The sequence below is a fragment of the Ostrinia nubilalis genome, chromosome 17, assembly GCF_963855985.1.
Source record: "Ostrinia nubilalis chromosome 17, ilOstNubi1.1, whole genome shotgun sequence".
NCBI lineage: Eukaryota > Metazoa > Arthropoda > Insecta > Lepidoptera > Crambidae > Ostrinia > Ostrinia nubilalis.
This window is the reverse complement of record NC_087104.1, coordinates 5,382,714-5,410,617: the sequence shown is the minus strand read 5'-3', so window position 1 is coordinate 5,410,617 and position 27,904 is coordinate 5,382,714. Positions and strand designations below refer to the sequence as shown.

Sequence of the window (27,904 nt, the reverse complement as noted above, 5' to 3'; positions counted from 1 at the left end):
AGTGACGTCATGTTAATGAATAGTAATGTTTTCATCGCTACTGGTGAATCTAGAGGAAAATGTCGACTGTGATGTATGTGATGATGCTATAATGACTAAAATACCTAAGATGATAATATTAAATAAACTTCGAGTTAAATTATTATTATCAGAATTGGGTTACATATTGTGAAGCATTACTTATTACAGAAAATTACTCCATAAACGATAGGTATCTCTTTGCGTTTAATATCAACTGGGAGCCACGACGATGCAATTTTAGATTATTTTAATTCCGCAAGATAAGACGATGTTTCTCAATATTGTTATCGTGATTCGTCTTAGTTTTCATAGATAAAACTAACATAGAGCTACGAGTATAATATGTTACGGAATATGTCACTATGTATCATCTCTATTATTAATTTTCTTATAATTGTCTCAACTCTCGTATGTACTCGTCGTAGGTCAGAATTCTGCAGATTAGACTACGAAAAGTTAATAAACAAGTTGTTTAGTCTAGAAATTACATCAAAATTATTTTAGTAAGTAAAAAAAACTATTATTTCAGTAGGTAGTGTAGGAAAAATTACTCATCATAGGTCACGAAACGAATCACGATGTGTTTATGGAACTACATCACCGTGTGGATGTTGTTTACACAAATGTAGTTCAAACCAGTCATCAATTCCTAGGTAAACATTAAAAGTGAATCATGAATAAAATATTTTCATTTCATTCGTAGTTACCCAGAATAAAACAAAAAAGTAGCAGCTGTTTTTGTGTTGATTACCATCAACGATCAACACTTCGAGGGTTCAAGGCAAGCCCTACTTATATAGAGCCGTTTTAAAATCAATTAACCTTATAAAATAACTATTTAAATTACATTATAAAGTGGCTATAATATACACTCATTGCTTATGTAATGCATGTAGGTTAAGATGACGTAGCCAACAAAACATTCCGGCGCCATTTTGAAACTTATTTGTATTGCTTAATTTTTTGTGTAGTCGTCAACGTTTGCGTGAGATGTAATGGCCGTGAATTCCCGAACAAAGTCAGTAGAGCGTTTATTTCTTTACGAAAGTAACATAGTATCTTGCAAAAGTACATGGCATGGTTTAAGTATTTTAAGAAACGCCATCTTAATGTTGTGGTATTCGTCTGAAATAGATAGAACGGATGAAAATCGGAAAGTATTTAGCGAGACTGTTTCAGTTAAGTCAGAATGTCTGAAGTCCTACATTTTCTTTGATTTATTTCAAAACACATTACATTTTCCACAAAATACACTTAGTCCAGTCAATAAAGCATTATAGATGGAAATCCATGGAACACAATTTCTGACTTCGGGACTTTATTTAGACTAGTTAGGAGGTGAACATAGCAAAAGTCCCCGCCCTTAGCCCTTGAGCCGGCGGGGAGAGGGGGGTTTAAAGGTACCACTTTTCGGTTTTTCGCTTAATCCTCGGAAACTATGCATCCTAGTGACATGACTACTATGAACCGAAAAAAGCTTATTCAATTTGCTACAGGTGAGATACTCAAGTTTTTCTATATCTTGTATAGTTTTCGCGGCATCTGCTCTAGAAGGTCTGTAATATTGGAAATTTTATTTTTGTCTTACATGTTCCCATCAGGAGAAAATCGACTTAATCAACATTGAGCAAACATTCTAGACATGCGGGAGCATGTTAAGCCTAGTTCCAGGGAGGGGACTGCACCGTGCGTATATTTAGACGAACCACTTGCAGCCACTTTTGACTCCTCATCACTCAAAAACTACTGTGCGTTAACACTTCAAATTTGGCTCATGTGTTGAGACTTACGAGATAAACATCAGCTTCAAATTTCACAAATATACCTCAAACGGTTCTTTAGGTATTGATGTCCAAAAATCTACATGTCTGACCTATAGACCAAATTCTAACCACTTCCAGATGACTTTGAAGGTTCAAATTTGTCATACAGATAGGTAGATGTGTAAATACAAAGGAAGAAACAAAAAACCAGTAAATTTTAACATTTCACAGGTAATAGACAGATTTTAGTGTTCTAAATGTCGATTTTTGAACGTCAATACCTAAATAACCGTTAGAGGTATATTTATGAAATTTGAAGTTGGTGTTTATCTCGTAAGTCTCAACACATGAGCCAAATTTGAAGTGTTAACGCACAGTAGTTTTTGAGTGATGAGGAGTCAAAAGTGGCTGCAAATGGTTCGTCAAAATATACGCACGGTGCAGTCCCCTCGCTGGAACTAGGCTTAACATGCTCCCGCATATCTAGAATGTTTGCTCAATGTTGACTAAGTCGATTTTCACCTGATGGGAACATGTAAGACAAAAATAAAATTTCCAATATTACAGACCTTCTAGAGCAGTTGCTGCGAAAACTATACAAGATAAAGAAAAACTTGACTATCTCACCTGTAGCAAATTGAATAAGCTTTTTTTGGTTCATAGTAGTCATGTCACTAGGACACATAGTTTCCGAGGATTAAGCAAAAAACCGAAAAGTGGTACCTTTAAACCCCCCTCTTCCCGCCGGCTCAAGGGCTAAGGGCGGGGACTATTGCTATGTTCACCTCCTAACTAGTCTACAAAAAGTCCCGAGGTCAGAAATTGTGTTCCACGGATTTCTCTCTACACCGTCGTTAAGGCATTCATTGACTGGACTAACTAGGCAGCGATGATGATAATGACATTGTTTCTGACAAAGACAACACATTTGGAACTCTATTATTTATTATTTTTTCACACATTTACCACCTACAAGTAATGTAAGCTCTTAAAGAGTTTTAATTTTCTTATCAAGAGTTGAATGAGCACCAAACGATTTCCCGATGATCTGCCCATATGAGTTTTATCTCGTATGCGATACGACTATAAATTGCCGAGAGCCGAAACAGGCGCGTTACGCAATGCTCGCTAACGAGACGTTACGTGTTGCTCTGTCGCGACACTTACCTCTAGTTAAAGATCACTTGGATTTAGATTGACGTCTTCGTCTATTATTGTGTGGGATATGACAACCCTGGTGTAGATTCTATTGGCGACTGACATAGCTCTAAATAGATATGAGATGATTTCCTTCTTTTGCGGTAACTACATTCCGTTTGTTTGGCTCCTTGTTGGAAATGTGAACTGCCTAAAGCGAAAGAAGGTTAATTTAATTTCATTTAATTAAAAGCTAGCTCTACATTGAAATGTTTACTTAATACAATATTGTCGTAATGGTAGAGTTCGTAATAGGTTTAATCTGCTCTCTATTTTGTAGATTCGTACAACCTATACCGATTTCTTTTGCAAGAAAAATAAAATAATCAGAATATCAAACCTATACTATTTAACAGCCTAATGAGCTAACACCATTCCACAGCCTAATGAGATAGCACCTTATATTCTGGTAGCGATGTAGCAAGGTCTCACGGATCCACTCAGTTTTTCACCATTTAATTCCGCTTCAACAAATTGTACACATAGATACACATATCTGCATAACATTTACATTTTCGTACGTTTCTCCTAACATATTTTCACACCGCGATCTTTTATCTACGAGTGTATATTTACTGGCAAGTTGCCTAGTTGGACATATCTCTATTGTCCATTCACAATGTCACGGACAAACGACGGTAGTGACCTTTGCTAAAACTGTATTTTAATTTACTCATCCGTTACGTTTTATGAATCAAATGAAAGTCATTAAAGTCCGTTCATTGTTTTTGTAACGAAAAAACTTCTTTTTATCGTATGGTGCTGAAATCGTAACTTATTGTTTCTGGCTCTGAAAGAATTTGGCATCAGAAAGATGTTTAGTTGTAAACAAAGAAAAATCAAAGGACAAAATTAAACAATAATTTTCGCAAATTCCTTACCTTAATATTTTAATCTCTTTAGGATTCTTTCCTAAAAAGTTCTCTCTTTTTAATTTATCTGAAAAATATTGCTAAATAGGTCATTTGCATTTAAAAATAAAACACCGAGAAGTTTTTCTGTAACACAATAATAGAAACAATACAACTAAAGCGTTATTTTGTAACTAAGTTCTCGTGAAACACCATAATAAGAGAAGGCGGAAAATGATGAGTCATCATTTGCCAGTGTCGGCGTTGCAGGCTCCTTCCATATTAATACTGCTGCCACCCATGTAGGCGGGAACGAATAAAGCATCATTTGTATCAACGTCAACCTCAATCCGAAACTCGTTTGGTATCTGGAAGATATTTGAGCTGCACTGTTGTCTAATGACTTTCGTATGTTCTTAAATTGGAGCAAGGATGTTGTAATGACAAAACGCACGCTGTTTAAAGTAACGACGCTGTGGCGTGCGTCTAAATAAGATACCTAAACAAATGAAAATCGGAAGATTATGGCTATCAATCGCGTAGCACTGAAACATACAATACATTTTAATAAAGGTCCTTTAAGTGTTTTTTTTAAATATTCACAACAAACATACCTTGAAATTGATCCATGTCCATGGATCTTAAAGCGCTAGATAGATGAAAAGGTGGAAATCCCTTTTCTTGTTTGCTGGGAACAAGATCAAAATCTAAACCCTCAGCCTTATAAATTCTATATACCGCAGGTAATTCGCTCAAATGAATGAATGAAATAATTTCCTCAAAACCTTCCAATTATGTAGTCCACCCAAGGAAGGCTCATATTCGTGCTCTAATAGGACATGATTATGAAACCCATCAAAGTTAAATGAGTGTTATCGATTAAGTGTAACCGTGTAACGTCAATACTTTCAATAGTTTCCAATAAGGCGTTGCGTGTGACTTACTGAAATATGTCGGTCGGTATGGTATCGATATTGACTTGGCAACCTAGATAATGACAAGAACTTTACTTTTGGTAGAGCCTTTTTACCTGAGGTTATTTCGTTCGGGATCAGTTTCGTTAGTTAGATGTTCTCATCTGAGTTTAGGAATAGGAATAAAGCTTATTTCCAAATTCACGGCTCTATCGAATTCGAAGCGCTGTGAAAATATTAATTAAAGGCTCCTTAGGGGCTAACTAAGACGCTGATAGACACAAAATACAAATAAGTGATGAAAGAGCGCGACCATCAGACCTCTATGTGCAATATGCATGTGTTGAAAGATCTTATTTAAACCGAGTAGAAATCCAAGAGTAGGTAAGTGTAGGTGTAATGAGGGTTTTCGCGAATGAAAAATCCGCCAGATGGCAATACGTAGACACGAGGTCCAAATGCTGCATGATTGGTTATTTTTGACATGACATTGACAGATATGTCAAAATCCACCAATCACGCAGCAGTCAGACCCCACATCCACGTCCCGCCATCTAGCGGATCTTTCATTCGCGAAAACCCTCATTCTAATTAAGCATTTGGTTAATGTCGATGTACACTTTTAGGCAAGGTTTAAAAGTCAAGTGCGTGTGCAGCGATGCGAGCATTCACGTGCGTGCCAGACCGTAGAAGCCTCCTGTAACGTAACCACCTGCGTTACGGTGTATGCCACGGGCGGTAGTCGGTGATTTATTATTTACGAACAGGTAACGATACTAGTAACTGGTGCTAACTGCTATTATTTGGACAGATTAATCGACTTTAAAAACTAAAACATTAAAATGTTCTCTTTTACCTCATTTCATTTATCGCATCACAATTCACAACCAAATCAGCATGAGACAGAAAGTGGCTTTCTATATTCACGACGATAACTTTGTTTTTGTCACTTAGAGTAAAAGTACTGTTTTGCTAATTAATTCATTAAAATATGCTGTTAGAGCACTATTTTCAACTTGAATATTTAAATTAGTCTACTCTAATTCTCAATAGTTTATGCAAAATCTATTTATCGGAAAAACCATCGGTCATAAACAACGTGACGCAACGACGTGAAAACTACTCAATGTTGTAAGAGTTATTTTCACATGAAACAATTTGTGTTGGGCTTATAATGTCATGTTACGAATATAACGGATTACTACGAAGTTAACTATACGGGGATATTTAACACAGAGTTATTCCATTGGGTTTGGGTTCATACAACTGATTAAACAGTCTTTCGAGTTGTACAAAAATGTAGAGTCGTTACAAGGTACGATGTCAGTGACCGAACATTTGGCCAAGGACAAAATCAGACTGGATAGATAGTTGCTTTTTCAAGCGACAATGGTTTTAAATGTATCATTTTGCAATAGTTTATTGCTGTTAACGATGTATTTATTGCATGTGATCACGTCATCGTGCGGTCGCCCGAAGTCCGAACATGATTCTATGAAGCCAATCATGATATTTGAGTCGTGGTAATTTGGTTGGGCTATTTATTTGAGATTGCAAGGTTTCAACACACTACACACTGATTTTCTATTGTTATCAGTATGAAAACCTTAAAACTTAAGTATTTAACCTGTATACTGAAATAAATTGGTTGGTATTAAGGTAGTCGTTATTCGTTAAGCCTAGTCAGAAAGAAACCTTAGAGCGTTTTGACAATAATCCGACAGTAGTTGGCCGCTTACACTAATCTTCACCATGGAATGGAATCACCCAAGACTGGAGGTGAAGCCTGTAGAAAAAAAACTTTGAAAAAAAATTAGTTAACGGCGGAGTTAATAATTTTTCTTAAAAAAAGATGTAGATAAATATTATAAACAAGTGTTTTCACTTGTACAGAACTGCAATGCCATTATTTTTACAAATACGAAACGAACGGCTGTCTACATAATGCAACCATGCGCGTCACGTTTTCTTTGTGTTCCTGGAATTGTGAATGGAAACATGAATTCACCATGTAACACAGGTTAAATGTTGCTTAATAATTCCCATTTAATCCTCAACATTCCCGGGTTCGTACTTCTTGTGCCTGGCACCATTCCTATCACGTATCTTACCATTAGGAAGGCAGATTACGGTTAATAGACTTCAGGAATATAGGGCTCTGTGTTAATGATGTTCCGTAGGTTTTACTCGCAACTTTAGTTTTGCCGTTTAAAAATAATCATGGATCAAAGGAATTCCAGTGATGTCATGGTTATGATTTTGCAAGCGTAAGCATTAAGAGCGTTGTAGCAAAAAGTTGGCGTTCGAATTTTAGGTTTTTATTGCTTGACGTCGCGTAGTGAGTGCGCAAACTGCATTTATCTGTACAATTTCAACGCTGCGTCGACTAAACGATCTTAATCCGTAGTTGTATCGTACCTAAGACAGTACATCATACATAATAATAAAGAAATAATGTATAATTTACCTATTTGATTTTTTCTCAGATCAGACTTTTAGCAAAATCGAGTTACGTAATTAATGTATTTTTTACACTAGTAAATCCCGCGACAAGTTTTTAATCTTTAAATTGAGTAAAGTAATAAGTTGATGGGTTTGAAAGAATTTGTTTTATTTTATTCTTTTTACAGCATCAAAAGCTTGTTTATGAAAAATATTTACTATTTAAATTTTACTTTTGACTTTTTAGTTTTTATGATGCGGAATGGAAAAATTAAAATTTATTCTGATTTTGTGACGTTTCCGCACATAAATATGGATAGAATAGAATAGAATAATTGTTTATTTGCATGAAACATGGTATACAGTTAAATAAATAGAATGAAATGTATGAAAACGAGCGTGCCATTTTTTAAACGTTATCTATAATATCTGTGTCCATCAAAGAGCTCGTAACTAAACATCGTAAGCGCCATTCAAATTATTATCTAAAAGTTAATAATAAAATATTTAGTTTTTGTAAATCTAAACAAGTCAGGAAATCAAAGAGGTAAATATTGATATCATTGTGATTTTATAGAATTTATTATTATAAACCACGGTCGTATAATGCTAAAAAATCAGAGGTAACTTTAAGATTTTTATCCATAGAGCAAAATTTATCTAATCGTGTTTTTAACAGTTATCCCATTTTTAGGTAGGTACACATGCGTTCTGTAATACAAACCCATCAAAAACAATACTTGTCAAAAAACCAAGTCTCACTACTCAGTTGTTCTACTGTAAAAAGTTGTGAGATCCATGTAATACCAAGTCCAGTCCAGGAAATCATTAACGTTTTACATAAATATATTGACTTGGCCATCGCATGAAAACACGTGTAAATTAAATTATTTAGTGCGAAATAAAACGAAATTTTGCATGCCTGTGTAGACATGCAAAATTTCAGCTCAATGGGAAAACGGGAAGTAAGTAAATTTTAAGTTGCAAGATTTTACAACTCCAGTTATGTCAAAGAAAATAAAAGCTTGTAGATAGCTTTACAAAGAAAAGAAAGATTTATGAAGAAAATAAAAAGTACTGTCTACGATACATTTGTTAGGCCGTGTTGCACCGTCTTACTTTAACATTGACATCAAAATTTTGGATGTCAAAAATCTGTCTAACATAAAACACCGGTTATTGTCAGTTAGGGTCAAAGTTAGGTGGTGCATCTCAGCCTTAGTGTATTTTAATTAAATTTAATACGAATAAGGATGACGAAAATAATCGATGTGATCTCACTCGAATATTTCTTATAGTAGGTAGGTATACAAGATGTCAAACAAATGGTTACTTACTGAAAAAGTGCTTCATGAGACCTAGCAAACGGCATCAATAATATGTTTAAGAACGAACTGAATCTATTCAAAAAACCTATATTTCCAGCTTTCATACATTTAATACAGTTACAAACAAACACGAAATCAATGGTTTCTGAGAATTCTGAGTGCCTTAATGCCGTCCCCTTTATCTATTTATTTAGTATTTATTAATTAGTATCTCTTGATGATATTGTAGCAAGTTAAACCTAAAATCATGTTTTCCGTAAATAATTTAAATAAGAATGCAATTTACGAGTTTGTTGTTTGATTATTATATATTACTCAATTAAAAATTTAAATTTAAAAAATTAACACTTCTAATATGGTAGGTATGGCTGGCGGCATACATTTAGTATGAAATTCGGAAACATTGAATTTTCGCATAGATCCAGTTTATTCTTTGACCTATTTATTGTTATTGTTTTAAAGAGCTCATGAAGCACTTACAGGAACAGTAAACAGTTTCTCGATATCTTGTATAATTAAAAATCAAGTGAAATCACTTATCGTTTCCACCCTGTACCTATACTTTTAAAAATAAACTCATTTTATACGTTCATTTGTATAAGTATCTACAATACAAATACCTAACCAACTTAGTTGACGTTTTATAAAACTATTTGTCTAAGTGTCATCGAGCGACCGCTGGTGGATTTGCCATTTACCTGACCTACCCCTTTATTACTAAACGTTTAATATCAGATGAATAGTTACGCACCAATTTCTTTAATTCAGTCGTCAGTAATTGAACTTTCGGAAAAACATGACGAAGCGTTGTGTGACCATACAGACGCTATTCAACTTTTATTAGTAAGGAAGAGTATATTTTATGTTGGTAGAAACACAATAGCATAGACTAATGTTTTGACACCCTGTTAAAATTTTTATTAGTCATTTATTTTTTCCTGACCAAACAGATACCATAATAATATCTTTTATCTATTCTACCCATATTCTGTAAGTAAAATAATAAAAAGTTTGAAAAGAAAGAAATTACAAGTCCGATTTACCTAAACAAATAAATTAAAAATACTTGCGGATCAAAAGTACTCAATCATACTACAATTTACGAAAAAATCACGCGTGACGCATATACGTCAGTGGGCAGTCAACTGACATAGACCCGGCGTCTACGAGTGCCAAAGCACGACTGATTTATGCCATTTGATGCACCCGATTTTATAGTATTTTCAAATTAATTTTTCATTTGAAGATTGAATATAGATATTTTTTCTTTTTCACACAATAATAGTACTATGTTTCTTCTTAAGTATAAAGTAGTTTATGTTGCCAAATGACTTTTAGATTATGAGATGTGACCTGTTTTCTTGCAGTAATTTTCTCGAATTTTGACTATCTTAGACATGATAAAAATGCATTTTAATGAATTAAACATCAAAATTTTCTCAATACACTTTCTTCTTCAGGGTATGCTTATTCTAATGAATACATTCTATCTTCTTACTTAGAAATAAATTTGTAGTAATATTAGTTCAAAGTTGTGCCTTCGCGAGTTACCTGGAAATCGGGCTTTCGAAATTCGCTGTTTTCGTAGGCAAAAATCCAATTTGAACGAGATTTTGTCAATAGACATTCCGTAAAAACGTATGATAATTACGATGATATAAGTCAAAAGAAGCTATAACAATAAATTATATGACTAAAATCATTTCGAAATCTGCCAAATTCTCGATTTCTGCATGAAAAATGTTACAACGCTCTTAAGCATCTACCTAAGTATGCATGTGTTATAAATTATCATATTTACTGTTTTTCCTCAAAGTGTGAAGCTCACTCATCATACCTCCTCACCATAAATGGATTATTGTCATTTATCCAAAGGCCCTCTCTTTATTTTTTACTAATGGTAGACTGTTTTATTAAAATCCGCATCAGTCTCTGTTAACCGTTGGTTTATTATCACTCACCTGAAACATTTCTATTCTGAATTAAATTATAATGCGTAACTTGGTTAGTTTGCGTTTTAATGGGATATAAAACAAAGTTACTTTCTAAAGTTTCGTACAGTTTGAGGTTAATTAGTTTGTCTAATTTACATTTGAGTGGTGGATAGCACAAAATACTTAGATACTTATGACATTATTATACCAGTTTATGTTTATGACTTTATCAACCAAAATTATAAACCATTGAAGATTTAAAGTAATCAAGATCAATAACTAGGCCAAGATAAGCCAGATAACGTTAAAATATCGACTATTTATCGTAAATAATGTTCAACTATAGTTTTTTCATGTTACGCCTACTTATAGTATCGTCTAGGAGTGCTAGAACTTGATATCGATAAATCTAGTTTTTATTGGCATCTAACCGGGAAGAAATCGCGGCAGTTTCGCGATAAAAGCTCCGTGAAAGCTGCGGCGTCGATTTCTCTTGCGTATTCTCTCATTTGATATTTTTGTTTTATTATTAGTATCTACTAATCTGACTATGAATGCAACGGGTATTATATTAGTACTAGCTTTCCGCCCGCGGCTTCGCCCGCGTGGAATTTTGTCTGTCACAGAAAAACTTTATCGCGCGCGTCCCTGTTTCAAAAAACCGGGATAAAAACTATCCTATGTTCTTTCCCGGGACTCAAACTATCTCTATGCCAAATTTCATCAAAATCGGTTGCGAGGTTTAAGCGGGAAAGCGTAACAGACAGACAGACAGACAGACAGACAGACAGAGTTACTTTCGCATTTATAATATTATAGTTGGGAAGAAGAAGAGTTTACTTAATTCATCATCTTACTAGATTTGTATAGGTAGAGTTTGCACTTGCAATCTTTTACCAAAGTTCTTCAATTGTTTTTTATTTTAACGGATATTGAGTTTCCATAAAACCTTATTACTCGTAAGTAAGCATCAATTCAGTAAGTATTTAAATACACTCGATTAAAATATTCAAGCCGCTTAGCAATAGCAATTAGTTCCGCAAACCGCGACCTTCCGCTGTCCTTACTCTATGTGCATTTACTTGGAATTACGTTAACTCTACATAAAAAGTAATACATGCGCATACGGGTGGTGGGAACATCAAAGTGCATTCTTAGAGCTAGGTGATGTCAGATATTGAGTAGGACGAGTTAGTCAGAGACGGTAGGCTGCCTTTACCAGAAATGTATTCGTTTGTTGGTATGTTTTTCTACATTTTGAAAGTTTGTGTTTTGCAAGAGTTTTTCCATGCAAATTCTGTTGCTGAAATATAAAATGTGAAATAGTTCAATAAAATTGTGCATAAATCGATACGGCTTTAATTTTTTGAATTAGCCGCTTTTGTACAATCTTCGAATGAAATCTTAATTCATTCTGTGTATTGTAGTTTTCAATGTAATTTTTAAATGGATATTGGATATCGATTCGCAATTGCTTGCTTGTGATTGATATCCGAGTACTTACTTATTAGTTCATCGCCTATTTCGATCATGAGTCGTACGCAGATCTATCTCCGCGCACAAAACAAAAGGCGAACGCTGCGCACGCGTCATTTCGCACCGGTCACGTGTGACAGCGGCATTGCGAGATAAAGTGTATTTGTACGAACGATCATTAGAGCAATACTCGTTGCATGCACGTTTATCGGAGCCATTACACGGTAGACATAAAGTAGGTACGCTCGTAAACAGGTATAAGTTATGGTTTATTATATTATATCCTCCCTATTTATACTACGATTTTTTAGAGCTGGGCTTTCTGAAAACCTTTTTCATATCTATCACAATACATGTTTTTTTGGCCCGAATTTAACCTACATATCAATAATAATTCGTCTGAAAATTAATCCCATTGTTAAACACATCAAATGGATGTTCATTTGTCTTCATGTCACGCAATCACGGCTTCGCCCAATTTGGTAGAGTCGCTCCACGTTTGGCGTTGATCGGGAAGTTCCTATTCAAATGTAATTAGAGAAAGCCTAGCTTTATGTGGAGTAACTATTTAACCTCAATCACAAACTTTCCGTAGTCAAAGACGTGTCCTAGATGTACTGGTATTCAAAACAACCCACCATTTTATGTAGAGCACATATTGATTGGATATAATAATTTACATGACAACCTCTTGGTAGGTAATTTAACGGTAGAAGTTAGGTTTCTAATGGGTGACTAGTAATTTATTTATAGTTCACCATAATTTAAATTCTGCTTGCAGTGGCGGATTTACAAATTTGCCGCTAGTAGGCCATTCAATTTTTGCCGCCCCTACCTACTGACTTTTGAAATTCAATACGTTAGTTTAATCCCGTTATTAGTATGATTGTGAACTTAATGATATTTCTGTCAGTTACTAGATTATTATTGCAACCCGCTATGTATTGAAGAGTTTAATGTTGACCTAAAAACAGCAGTATGTACTAATCCTAAGGTGGGCAAAGGCATGACTTAAAAATAGGTACCTACACTATATGAACACAGACAAAATAATGTGTGGTCAGTAAACATTGTTTTTGGTAAATATTTTTATTGCACTTAACAGTTTAAAAACAATACAAACAATTTCTATTAAAATATAACATGTTAACAATTCAGTTAATGGTGACAGACAATGAGATCAAATAAGTTTTACATTATTTTCTTGCGAGATTTTATTTGCAAAATCATTAATTATATCGACGTATGAAATATTTTTCATAAGTTCTGACTCCATAAATATTTTTCATAAGTGAAGACCACTTTTCGATAGGGTAAGTCCTTTACGCGGTATAACCGGAAAACCGAAAAAGCGCCCCTTTCGGGGGCCCCCACCACTTAAGCACAACTCCGTCGAAGTCTAAAACCTAGGAGAGTCTTTATGGGCAACTAATGAAGCCATTAAAGCACTAAAATCTTTAGTAGGAATTATTTCCGATTTAATTCATTTTTGTGTTTAATTCTACTGGCCTATAAACTTTTCTTGACTTAAAGTAGATCGTAGATAGTTTTTAATCCGTTTTAAGCAAGAAAAGCTTCTCACCTGAATGTGCACAGAGCCATGCGAAGTGCTATATCCAGTATAATTAGCTAAGAACTACTTAAAGGTAAACAGAAAGACCAAGACTTACCGGACCGGTAATACAGGGTGGCCCAGAAGAAAATTAACTTTTGAAAATTAAAGGAAACGAAAACTGTACCTACATTTTTATAGAACTTTAACTATTGCAATTTAAAGAAAATTTAATGCAATTTATTTTTAAATTTACCTTTATTAAATTACATCGCCCAGGAGATTTCCTTGACGCTTACAACATTCGATCAACATACATCAAAATCAAGGAATGCGTTCGTCAGAATTACTTTGAAACCTATTTTCAGTTTTTTGCCGAATGCTCAGCTTCAGTTGCTGCATGGTTGTTGGATTATAAAAGTATACTCTATTCTTAATGTAACACCACAAAAAATAATTTTCTGGAGTGAGATCAGGGCTTCCTGGTGACCAGGAGATGTCACCCCTGACTGAAATAATTTTTTTGTGGGAACATGTCTCTTACCATCTAAATGCTCTCAGTTGAAGTGTGACACGTACCTAGCCCCATCTTGATGAAACTAAGTGCTCCGGTCATAACCTTGCAAATCTTGCAGCTTTGAAATCAAAAAGCTTTTCAGCCTACCAGTATAGCGCTCTCAAAAATTAATAATCCTTTCAATGCAACAAACCAATTAAGCAGTGGTGAAATCTCACTGCCTCTAAGAAGCGCTAATCTCATTCCAGCAGACTTCTTTTTGTGTGGTTACCTTATGAGCAGAGTATACTCTAATAATCCAAAAACTCTGCAGCATTCATCCATCCTGAATCCATTTTGAGGTAACTCTAAGGGCTCCTGCACACGACGCTACCACCGCGCCGCCGCCGCGCCGGTCGCCGCGCCGCTACACTGTTCATACGCACCGAGTAAAACCGCCTCCGCGCCGCCACCGCGCCAACAAAGCATAATTTCGCGCGCGGCGCGGCGGCGGCGCGGCGGCTGCGCGGCAGCGGTGTTCACGCGGCGCGTATAAACAGTGCAAAGGCGCGGCGACGGCGCGGCGGCGGCGCGGTAACGGCGTCGTGTGCATCAGCGCTTACGAAAGTTTTCCAAAATGTTGATGTATGTTGAATTGTTGACCGAATGTTGTAAACGTCAAGGGAATCACATGTACGATAAAATTTATAAAATTTAAAATAAATTGCACTAAATTTACTTTAAATTGCAATAGCTTAAGTTCTACAAAAATGTACAGATTTCGTTTCCTTGAATTTTCAAAAGTGAATTTTCTTCTGGGCTACCCTGTAAAACAATACACACGAAGTTGTGGAGAGATGGTGCTCGTGCTAGGCTCCGAAGATCCTGTGTTATTTAAGAGTTTCTTATTTTATTTTTATTGAAACGCTATTGGAATATTTTAAAATTCATGATCACATAAGTACCTAAGTAGTTATATGTATATTACAATGCGTTTATTAATCGTTTATTTATATATGGATTGTGTAGGTATACGTATAATTATTATTTTTTTTCCTAAAAAAAAAATTTTGCTAAATTTGCCGCCCCTCTAAATCTGCCGCCCTAGGCACTGGCCTACTTGGCCTATTGGTAAATCCGCCACTGTCTGCTTGACAACAAGATCGCCTTACAGGTTCACAAAGTAAATGTAAGGCTGAAAGGAAATTCAGGTCACGTTTATCACTGAATGAAAATGTTGTTCACTCTATAGTGTTATTGATTGGACTGATTAAGTGAGAGACTAGACTAGAATTAGTTAAACTTGCGCATTTTAACCAGTTACTTATCAATATGTACTTCTTCAGTCAGTTGACTTAGGAAAGCAGTTCAGATGTGCTAAAATTTTGCCAAAGTGCAGACTTTTGCTGAATTGGCTTGACACATTTGGTACCTGTATTATTATAACTTACAAAACAGTGTCATTGTTAAGTACACAACCCCAGCATAAGAGTCATATTGTTATCATGTAATTACATAATAATTTGCGGCATAAAGTGACCATAATGATGAGGGGAGTTGAAAGTGGGGTGAGCTGATGATGCACCTGCTGTCACCCGTCCTTGCACATGTTGATTTATTGTTATTACATTAAATATTTGTTATAGTAAGTAGGCAGCACATCATCAGGCTACTACATTTTTGATGCTAAGTAGCACCTGTCACAGCTTTCACAGATTACAGATGTCACAGCTGTAGTGTGACGCGTCTGTACTTTAAAATCCATTAGCCATTTGGTTATTGACATCACTAGGGAGGATACAGCCATACAAGATACAGCAGAGGAGGTGGCAGCCCCAACACCGGACTGCAGTCGACTGGTACAGTAGGTTAATCAAAAAATTCTCGATTAATGAAACTCAGCATTCGGTTATTGCGCTTTTATGAAATGTTGTAAAATGAGTTGGATTATGTTGTTACTCCTGTTAGTTAATTAATTGATTGGTTCGGTTGGTTAACTCTAATTCTAGTGCCACTATCCGTGGGCGTTCCACCATTTGCCGCATGATCGGCCACCAGGCATGGTAATCGTTACGAAGGCGAGAAAGTATCGAATATTTAGGCCTACGCAGGTTCAGTTAATCTCCTTTGAAATTTAAACAAGGTAGGGTGTCAGCTTATTACAATAAATTTAAACCACTCGAGGAAAATGCTTAGAGATTATAATCCGAGTACGTTCAGTGGTACTAACTTTCTTTGAACCATATGAAGAGTTATCAAGAGAGTATACTGTTCTTCAATGTAGGTAGGTTTCCGTTTAGCTACTATTCAACTTACTGAGACAATATGAGAGACTAGAGTAGGGCATTTTCGTATAAAATAGATGACCTATTTATCTCGACTCGCTCTTACATTTAGCTAAAATGCTTAGTGGGAAAGAGATGTCATTGTGCGCAAGAGTCACAATGGCCGATGGTCAGTGAACACGTGCTGCTCACGAGGCATGACAGAGAGTTTTGTTATGGGCTGATGCGACGTGGCAGTTGTTGCAGAAAGGGCTTTGTACCCGCTGCTATGGCATGCGGTAGATTTACGCAATATCAAATAGGCACAAGTCATTATGGTGGCCACTACCCAGTTTATACCGAAAAAATAGGAGAGAATGAAGACCATATGACCATAATGTAGAGTTCATGATACTTCCTACCATTTTATTGGTAAAAAAATGGGAGAGTCTTTTTGAGGACCGCAATTGAAGTAGAGTTTTCAAAACAGAAGAGGAAAATGCTGTTAGCCGTTTCTAGAGCGCCTAACCTATGAATAAAAGTTAGATATGAATGCAGATAATGTAGCGAATGTAGTCTCAATGATATTTAAGGTCAAGGTTTAGATTCTAGATAAAGCACTCTTAGTTCAGTAGGTACCTATCTTACAGACAAATATTGCTTTGTATTACTATTAGGTATGTGGGGATAGAAACTCTATTTAAATAGTTTATCCGTAATTGTTGATATCAAAGTTTGTAAATAACTCTGACATGTTCATTTGGACGTTATACCGTAAGGTCAGCGAAGTCGTATTATCAATCGAGTCGCAGACTTTATCAGGATGTTTATAGGTGTCGCCGTTGTTTAATAAGATGCATCGTCGCCTTGAGTTTAACTTACATCAGAGTTATTTTTGAAATTCAGCGGTACAAGTAGGTATAATAATATTTAAATGGCGCATTACCTTAAAATGTTTGACCTAATTTACCTCACGTATTTTGTAAAGTACCTTTAAGACTAATTTCATACTACAGTTGTTTATTGTTTTTCAAATTGTTTCTGATAGGACTTAGAACGATTTAATAAAATAAAAGTTGTTTATGATTTGATACACTCAAAATTGTTAAATTAACTTGTCGCAGGGTACTAAATCAAATCAATTTGCTATCGTATTACAGTAGCACGAAAATATCAGCTAGAGTTCGTCTGATAATAACACGTAGCAGTAGCTTCCTAGAATCTGTCTCGTAAATAGAGTCTCGTCACGATTGACTTATTCTATTGACTCTCACAACGTGACAATAAAATAAATGTTATGAACTATGATGTAGGCATTACTAATACTATGGCCATCACATGATAATACCCTAGCAAACAGCTCCATCAAATAATTTGGTAACTTTAGAATTTGTTACAGTAGAGTTTAGTTGCCAGGAATAAAGTTTTATGACTGATTTGATTTGACAACAATTTTTTTACGAGGTATTAAGTTTCCTTGTAGCGTAACTGGTTTGACAACCCATTTTGGCCACGCGAAACTAGAGCTGGGCCTGGGACTCTGTCTTCAAAATGATCACTTTGGTAGCAGGGTTCGAGGATATATATCAAAGGATATATATCAAGATATATATCGGATATATATCCGATATATATCAAGCCGGTTTTGATGATATACAGGGTGTTTCTTGTAAGGTGTCAAGCCGAAGGCAGGTGATAGGTGAGGACTAGACCTATCGATTTCACCCCCATGTATGTTCTACGATTTTTCGTAGTTTAGAAGTTATCGTTAATTTTGTGATTTTTTCAAATTTCATGACCTAGTGGCTTAATTTTTTTTTATCTTTTTTTTGGATTGACTTTTCTCAGATTTCTTTTTTTTTGACAGATTCCCTATTAGTTGCAGATATTTGAAAAAAATAATCACCTTCTTATCTTTGATGCAAGATACAAAATTTTTGCTAGAAACATAAAAAATATGCTTTTAGCAGAACATTCTAAAATTTTCAACTGAAATGTATGAGAAAAAAAAAAGAATTTCCATAGGTCCAAAATAATTTTAAAAACTGCGCAGTTTTCTGAACTTTCATAATAACACAAAAAAACATGTACTTAATAGGGCATTATTTTCTGTAATCGCTCTACTAAAGTAGTAAGTCGGAGATTCCGTTACATGTTTTTGACTTTCTTAGGACTAAGTAATATTTGCAATCCCCTAAGCTTACGTTATGTAGAACACATTTAGAGACAACAACTGAAAAGATTATTTTTATCCACAACGTGGAAGCTCTTGCTTTTCATGTGGTATACAAAAGGGAATATGAAAATTTTGATGATAAACCATATTAGAATGCAAGAAGCTTTTGTAAATTTACGAATAATTGTTTTGCGTCGTTGTCGAATGTGCATTCAGGTCAGCGACGGACATTTTGAACATTTACTTTAAATTAAATCATTACACCCTTTTTTGCTCTCTCTCTCTCACACAGACACACACACACGCGCGCGCACACACCCACACACACACACACACACACACACACAAACTCTTTCTCTTTCCTTTCACACTCTAATAGGTAGGTATATCAAATTTAATCACCACTGCACTGTGGTCTAGTGGTAAAACTACCTATTTAGGACAGCCAATTCCTCTGTGGTTTAGGATTCCGGGTGAAGCTCGCTGATCATCCAGCAGTTTCCAACTTTCCATCAGGTCAGATGAAGGGCAAGAGCTTCCTCGTTGTGGATAAAAAATGTTCTGTTCAGTTATTGTCTCTAAACGTGTTCTACGTAACGTACACTTAGTGGATTGCAAACATTAGTTAGTCCTAAGAAAGTCAAAAACATGTAACGGAATCTCCGACTTACTACTTTAGTAGAGCGATTACAGAAAATAATGGCCCATTAAGTACATGTTTTTTTGTGTTATTATGAAAGTTCAGAAAACTGCGCAGTTTTTAAAATTATTTTGGACCTATGGAAATTCTTTTTTTTTCTCATACATTTCAGTTGAAAATTTTAGAATGTTCTGCTAAAAGCATATTTTTTATGTTTCTAGCAAAAATTTTGTATCTTGCATCAAAGATAGGAAGGTGATTATTTTTTTTCAAATATCTGCAACTAATAGGGAATCTGTCAAAAAAAGAAATCTGAGAAAAGTCAACCCAAAAAAAAGATAAAAAAAAAATTAAGCCACTAGGTCATGAAATTTGAAAAAATCACAAAATTAACGATAACTTCTAAACTACGAAAAATCGTAGAACATACATGGGTGTGAAATCGATAGGTCTAGTTCTCACCTATCACCTGCCTTCGGCTTGACACCTTACAAGAAACACCCTGTATATCAACTTTTAAAATTTGTTACTGTATTTGTACTTTTTGACATAAGATTTTTATTTTTTTAGGTGATTTTGCCGTATTTCAAAGATATTTTATGTTTTTGCTTTATTTGTCTGATTTTAAGTTTTAAAAACATTAAAAACATGTTTATGTAACACATATGCAATAGTATTCATGAAAAATACAATAAAATAATACTATGGCTTTCATACAAAATTGATATATATCAAAGTTGATATATATCGGATATATATCATAAATATCCGATATTTTGATATTTATAATAAATATCGGATATTTTCGAACCCTGTTTGGTAGTTTGTTTAGTTAATCCAATCACATTAAGTACAAGAAACAGGAATATTATAGTGGAGGTAGGTTTTAACATCTCAGCAGTCGACAAAAGCAAAATACAAAAGGTAGGTCATCGTCTTTGTCACTTCATGTCTAATTTAGTCTAGCTTGGAAATGTTTTGCAATGATAGAAAGTCAGCGCGCGTCTTGCCTTAAATGGCAAGGATCATTTTGCTTTGCATGTCACTGGCAAATCCTTTGTTGCTACAAGTCATCAGACGTGACTTGATTGGCAGTTTTGTTATAGCCTGGGCATTCCCGACACGTATTTAGACATGTTCGATAGCCTTCTTTGCTTTATACACACGGAATATTTTCTACTGCTAAAAGGTAGGGTAGCAGCTACTAAATTTTCTTCAACAGACTTTATGTTATTAAATTCTGGGGAAATTTCATGCGTAGGGCGTTAAGAGAGGTGATTTCAAAGGCTTTGTTTCATATCTTTGCGAAAACAAACCTTATCTACTTCTACCGGTTCTTCGTAGAGCTTACAGGCAATATATTGCCGCCCACATAACGCCAGTACCCACTCAAAATAAATTATTTTATTGGGTACAGTTACCGAATTGTGTACACCCATCTATAAGCCGTTGATCATAATACAAGACATTAAAGTTCCCAGTTTGGCTGCGAGAACTTGTTCACGTACGGACGACAAGTATTGTATGCAAATATCGGGTCACTCGGGTGGGTATTTGCGGGACTTATAACGATTCAGATTGAAGGCATTTTGGAAATAATTATGTGAAATCTTCTTTCAATGGTGACTCGAATTAGTACAAGTTTATTTTATGATTCAGTCTATAAAATGTACCTACGCAATAAGATGATAAAAACAAGCTCGTAGTTGCAATCTAAATTGCAAATGAATTATTGTAGAGCTCTAAAGATGGAAACACACTAGTATTTGAATAAGAATATGAGATGTAAAGTTGAATGATCTTTGGTGAAATTCGTTATCTCTATTTTTTGTAATTACTCGTACTATAACTAAGTGCCTGTATAAAGTGTGTCACAGTGTGTGGGTTCGAAGCTGACGTCACGTTCAAACCTGCCTTCAATCGTCAGGACAAGTTGCCAGTGTTGCCACATTTCCGCAACACCTCAATTTGCCTCGAAGTAAATGCAGATTGACAATCACATGTCGTCGTCGCCGAATGAGCGATAGCATCAGTCTAACGAGTAAAGTAGTCGAGCCATATTACCCACCCACTCAAGATCCTCAATTGAAAAATATTTCTCGACAGAACTGAATTGACCTTATGACGTCCTACGTGTCTGTTATTATTTTATCGTTAGAACACCTACCAAATTGATATACCTGATGTGATGATGGCTTATCTTGTACCTCACCATCATCATCAGGTGATTTAGTCTCCAAAGCAGGACGATATGTTCTCGATTTTGCCAGAGGTATATGAAGGGTTTGCTCTACCAACATTCCCCATGCTAGCGAGATGGTTCGAGGATGTTTACCTCCTAGTGAAAAATAAGGGTTTCTCTATTAGGTATAGGTATTCTGCCGAAACCACAACGCGTCTTGTACCAGCTATTCACTTTAGATGTGCGTGCTTACAAACCTGAACACAAAAAGTAAACCCAAAATACGAAAATGTTTATGTGCTTCGTTTTTGCGATCCAAATGCAAATGATTTCAGATTTAACGACCGTCGAAGAAGCTTAGGACACCGCCTCCTCCGCGCTAAGAACAGGTTTAGTTGAAGTCAAAAGGATTTAGACTGGATTTCGAAATTACGGTTAATGTGTTGCGTTGGTAGAGCTAAAGATAGAGCCTTATTTAAGTTTAATATTATTGAGATTTTACGCCCAATAATAATAATAACAGTAAGTGCGTGGTTAATTTTTTGCAAGGATAATGAATCCATATAAGAAGAGTTGACTCAGCATTCGATTTATGTCATGATCGCCTTGACCAATATTTTCGTTTTAAACCTTCTGGAAGAATTTATTCATGCTGCTTGATTTAAAATCGGGTTTATTTTAGTTACATTTCTCAGGATGTTGGTGCTGTTTGCCTTGAGATGTGAACCGGCTTGATACAAATTAATTTAGTTCAAATTCTGCTAACAACGGACAGTTAAAATGAAGAGAAAAATTCTTATTCTTCATTTGACAACGACTCGCTAAAATATCATTTCATTGTATTCTTAATTAGTGTCTGTCTGAGTGCCTACACAGACATTAGCATAAGCATTTTAATCAGTTCCGATTTAATGTTTGATGTTCGTTTGTTTTTTATCGCACGCCATTCCCATGGTGTTCGCGTGAGAGCCTATGTAAAAGCCGGTATTGTAAACAAAATTGGCACGAATTAGAAAGATACGTGACGCGGAGTGGTGCAGCCGACCTCAGCTATAGGCGGCGATGATCTCACCGGCCACGTCCTCGCGAACAAACTCGTTTCTTGTTTACTTCGCTATGTAACTTAACGTTAACGCAGAACCTGCCGCGCCTTACGTCATCCCTCGACTTTGCATCGGCTTTCTTTGGAGATATCGAGAGGTTTGGGGTAATCGAATTTGCATTCCTACAATTTAAATATCTGACGTTATTTTTGAAGATTGACTAAGCGGAAGATTAATAGCATTTTTTTGTGAATTAACACTTAGGCATCCATTAATCTATGACCATGTGAAGAAGGCCAGGTTTAAAAAGCTTTTTGTTTCGCCAGGAAGTTACCAAGGTGATCTGCTGATTTGTATGGTACATTTTGAGTACTAAGCCAATTTTCCGCTACGAGATAATTGACTACTATTTTTTAGATCATGTAACTAAATACATGGGTACATTTCGTTTCCATGAAGGTCGGATTAGAATTGTAAAAGGTTATTAATGTTGAAACAGTGTCCGCGTAGTTGTTTGTTTGATTTTGAGCACAGGTTCGCGTGCTGACGGTAGCTAGCCGGCGTTGTCTAGCAGGCCATATGGCCAACGACCTTGTCTAAGTTAGAGACAGGCAAAGTGCTCTCACCCACACACCTTTATTTCCGATTCTTCACACCGATTCGGTCTCGATAAGGCCGCTTTTGAACGACAATCTTATCTTTTTTCAAACAATCGCTCCAAAAGGCGTGGTTTGTTTTTGTTAAATTGACTGATTCCAAGAATGATGGTTAAATATTTAAGATTCACAAAACTGCCAGCGTCTGGCAAAAAGTCTGTGTCCCGTTCGGCAATCAAATAAGAATTGCAGTCCGCTGCGGAGTGGCTCAGTGCCCTAAAAGAGCCTTCGATATGGCCCCATGTGTCCGTTTTTGGCCATCGTCTCGGGGCAACTTTCCAACTCCTTCGCATTGGAGACAAGTTTTTGCTCGATCATAAGATTACATTTTTGAGGCAGCTGTTTTCAGAAGCTAATTGCAAAGGATCTATGTCGAGGGTCAATAAACTTGATCAATTAAAATAACTTTTTAAGAAAACGATAAGAAAAATGTTAAGATTATTACGAATCGTGTAAGTTATTAGTTCGCTGACATCATCAGCAGAATGCAACGGTATGCATGTAGGTAACGAATAATTAATTAATGGGAGTATAATGTTTGTGATAAATAGTACGAAATAACAATACCGGCTTCATATATCACTGCTGTGATCGGTTTATGAGACTCGTTTGATAAGATAATCCGTTAATTCTTTAAGCCAAGCTCAGTTGCCGGAGTAAATAAATAGTTTTGTTACTAAGGAGATTTGAACTCTATTTAAAATATTTTATTTATTTATACTTTAATGCCAAAATTTTAACATTAAGCGAACTTAAGTTAACTTAAGGCATTAAGTTCATAAATATGTGTAGGTATAGGATAAATGTACAAGATAGAGCCGTAATTCCGTTATTTCCTTTGCGAATTTTGTTTATTATGAAGGTAGAGATATGGATTGCACATATGGCTGCACTACAATAAATATTGCATTACAGCACTTAACACTTATAATCATTAGCATTTTTGTTTGTAACAGAAAAAAACCGTTGTTACTGCTGTCTAGCCAATCTGATACGGTAATCGTCTGTAAATAGCCCTGCAACATTCTGCAACTATCCAAACAAGTGAAAATAGCATTTGCCGTTTTGTTTTACTTGCAATAATGAATCGCTTGTGAGCGAAGAGCGCTGTTGAGTAACCATCCCGATTTAGTCGGATCTACCACTCATGCACTCTTCAGGACCAGTGACTCAGCGGACAGATGGCGCCTGTTGGTGACCTAACGAGAAACGTGCCGATTGTGTAAACATGGACAGTAAATAATCTCAGTGTACAATTGTACATTCAAGGAATGCTTTTTAATTAGTAATTAATGTCCAGCTCTATAATAATTAATTTATGTCTACGATCAGCTAATTGATAATTTACTTCTTCGTTTATAGGATACAATTGTGTCTGGATATAGGAACGGATGGTGCATGTAGATTAATAAATCAACTCCCTCTGCTATCAATTAGACCACTTAGGTTTTCTCTTTACCCCCCAGATCAGAATTATAGTTTAAAATTGCTTTGGAATTGCAAGAAACAATATTGTAACAAGATTAATTACGCTTTTTAACTTAATGTTTTATAGTAGTCTTGTTATTGTTTTTTAGATTGAAAACAAACTCAAGTTATCTTGGACATGTTATACACTCGCGAGCAAAAATATGGAATCACCCTATTTGTTTCGAGCGATCACAAAAACTAAATGACTAATAGAAGACAAATAAAAATGGTACCATTTTAAAGGTAATATTATAAACTCTAAAAATGATACCACAGATACATGCATAGTCATTCAGTTCTTAAGATCGCTCGGAACAAAACACAAGGTGGTGATTCCAAATTTTTGCTCGTAAGTATATATTAATAATAGCGATGTTTCACTGTAAACTCTCATGATTGTCTCGTGTAGGCAAATAAATTGGTCATTAATATTTTGACGCGGTCATGTCAGGGTCTTCTCCGAACCTTTGCCGTCTCGTCTGTGATTCATTTTGCCTGGGCGGTCATTTTCCTTGATTACTTGAACTTGAGCGTAAATTGTTGAATATCTTGCCGCAAAAAAAAAGAACGAAGAAAATTGTAAATAGAATCTTCTTTCTTATAAGATTTCTTAATTGGATACAACAAGCAGCACACGTTGTATAATTTGTTTCAATTACGTTCATCGCTTCAAGTCATGTTGAGCAAAGATTATTGTTGCCAATTTAGCTCTCGATTACGTTGTATCATTGTTTTAACTTTTACAAATAGATTGCGAGTAATTAATTATTGTAATTAATAAACCAACTCCAGTATTTATAGGGATAAGTCCGCAATAAGGATCAAAGCATATCGAAAAGATACGAAAGCTTTGATAGCACAAGCTTTTTATTAATTCGGTGGATCGTCAGCAAGTAAGATAAGTGTCACGCACAGTAACTCCGTAATAAAGCTTAAGCTGAGTTATCTATGTAATGACACCCTGTATGCCAGTGTTTGTCCACACTTTACATGTGGCGGTGTTTTATTTTGTTTCCTGAAAGTTATGAAAGTAATACGCGTCACTGAAAAAGAATTATGACTTAGAAGCGTCGCTAACGATGGTGTTATTTTTAAGGTACAGTCATGGTAGAGTTGGATATGCAAAGGCTTTTTTTGCTAAAATATGTGGTGATATTTCAATACGATTTTAGGTGTAGGCAGATAGTGCATTTGGTGAGTGGGTATTGAGGTGTGTAGTTGTAGACATTTCGGACACATGAGTGTAAAACCTTCGGAGTTACAGGAGGAATGCTTTCACTAAAGCTCTTAAAACGTCCTCTTTCTGTAGATTTTAAACGTCGAGACAGATAGAATAATATTTTAACTACAAAGCTTTAATTACACAGTAAAAGTTTGTGTAAGTAGGCCTTGTATTTAACGGTAGAGCGTGCGTGTCCAAACCGACCCATACAAAAACATCTGAACTAAAATGTAAGCAAACCTGTAATTGTAATCGTGGTTGGTGGACAGATATAATTATTGGCTATTGTCAGGTCAACATTGTCCACATTGAAGACCGATATCGATCGCAATTAGCGGTTTAGACCACGAGGCAGTCATTTTGTGATGTTTGGATTTTGTCGCTTGACGACAAGTTACACATGAAAAAGGATGAAGCAGGGTAGAGATGTTAACAAATGTTTTTTTTGACCCGAAATTAACTATCCGTGAAGACCGAGATTACCGAGTCAGCATCTCTTTGATTAATTTAAGCGTTAAGAGAACTCCCTGTAGGAAAATCGCATGTTCTTTCACGTTAGATATCTCAACTCATATTGTTTTTATATGACGATAAATCTCGTGCTGAAAAACCGACGCAACATGAACGTAAAGTTGTTAATTCGCGCATTCTGTACACCCAGTAGGCACATCAATATCTTGAATCAGGGTTATCTCAACAACTTACATGGCAAAGTGGAGTTTTATTACTCTCGTATGAGCAGGCTTGATCGCGGCTAAGGGCTCGATTAGCGCATTGACTCACGGCTATATTCGGCGCCTGCGCATGCCCTCACGACCGCCTGGAATTAATTTCGCATTCCTTTTGATTTACGCTCCGTTAGAAAGCTTGAGAGCTTTTAGCTGAGTATCTGGTTACGTCCCGTTTTAGCGTTTCTGTGAGATCTTTCTTTGTCAGTCTTTATGATTTCAGCCATTCGATTTGTCGAAATATCAGCATCTGACCTCCGTTTATTTGTATGAAGTCCGAATGCGAATCTACTCTTATTTTTTTCAGAGAGATGAAGGTGTGAAATGGATTGCTAAAGTTCTAACTTTCAGTCTTGGGAAAATTCCCATCTTATTTGTCATTGAGGTTCAAGGTATCGAAGAGCAACCTATCGTAAAGTAAAAGTGCATTACAGAATTTTTATTATGCTGCAAATATAGGATAGTCACTATACAAGCGCATCAATGTAAATAACCTACGGCGCGGATACCTCTCTTAATTTTCTCTTCGCCAATGCAAGCTCTCTAGCTGGGAATGACTTTCCTAATTACGGTTAATAAACTCCTACTCAAACGTTAAGCAATTAAGTAATTACTGTTACAGAGATTGATGATAGCTTGAAATAATTTATTGCTTGTGTCAAAACCTCTTCATACTGAAAATCTTAGCAGCAATAATACGAGTAAGTACAACGAGAAACTTAGAACTGAGAGTTCGTAAAGAACTTACAATGCTACTCTTGATCTTGTAGCTAACGTAGTTTTAATTTCAGCTTATCGATTTTATAGTAGACTTCGTTGTCAGTCAGCAACAAAACATGAAACCGAATAATTATTGGTTTTAAATATTCTTTTAAGCTTACCCCCACGAGTTCGGGGAGGCACTTCTAAAGATATTTGAACCGTGCTCAATTTAGTGACGTACCTACTCTATGTATAATCCTATTACTATTAATTTAGCAGTGTGTCAATACGCTCAATTAGCGATGTCGTATTACGTCCTATTTATGTATGTTGCCAAAAGTAGATTATCATCATGACACACTGTTTATAAGCGTAGGTAGTTTAATTCTTGTAAAACGTATCAGACAGGTTACCTACATACTGTTTTTGAATCTGGATGTTACAATCTTTGAATAAAAATTTATGTGGTCCCTTGCGTTCAATTACGAAACTACATATAAATAGAATACGTAATGCACTACTTTTCCGCCCTTTTCTACTCAACAAAGGTTCGGCGCGCGTTTCCATGACTACTGCAATAGGTCACGCGGTCGTTGGCTGAGTTTTCAGGTCGTGATTGAAAATCCTGAAAATTCTATTCGAATCGAGCTCCAATATTTGCGATTGCATGATTTTTGTACTTTTTCAGTGACACGTAAGATGCTTTCGTAAATTTTTAAATGGTATAGTTATTTTTAATGGACTTTGGAAGCGTACATGCGCATAGTTAGATGTAGGTATCCCAGTAAGCTCGTATTTCAGAATTCAGGCGGCCGCGGCAGTACGCTACGCGAGCGCGGGCGGCCCG

The 27,904-nt window shown here is 35.7% G+C and overlaps 1 protein-coding gene across 1 annotated transcript in view; it reads left to right on the top strand.

The window, feature by feature from the left end:
- Positions 1 to 27,904, top strand: part of LOC135079918 (titin) — a 43,037-nt gene that overhangs the window by 3,592 nt on the left and 11,541 nt on the right. The window lies entirely within an intron of this gene.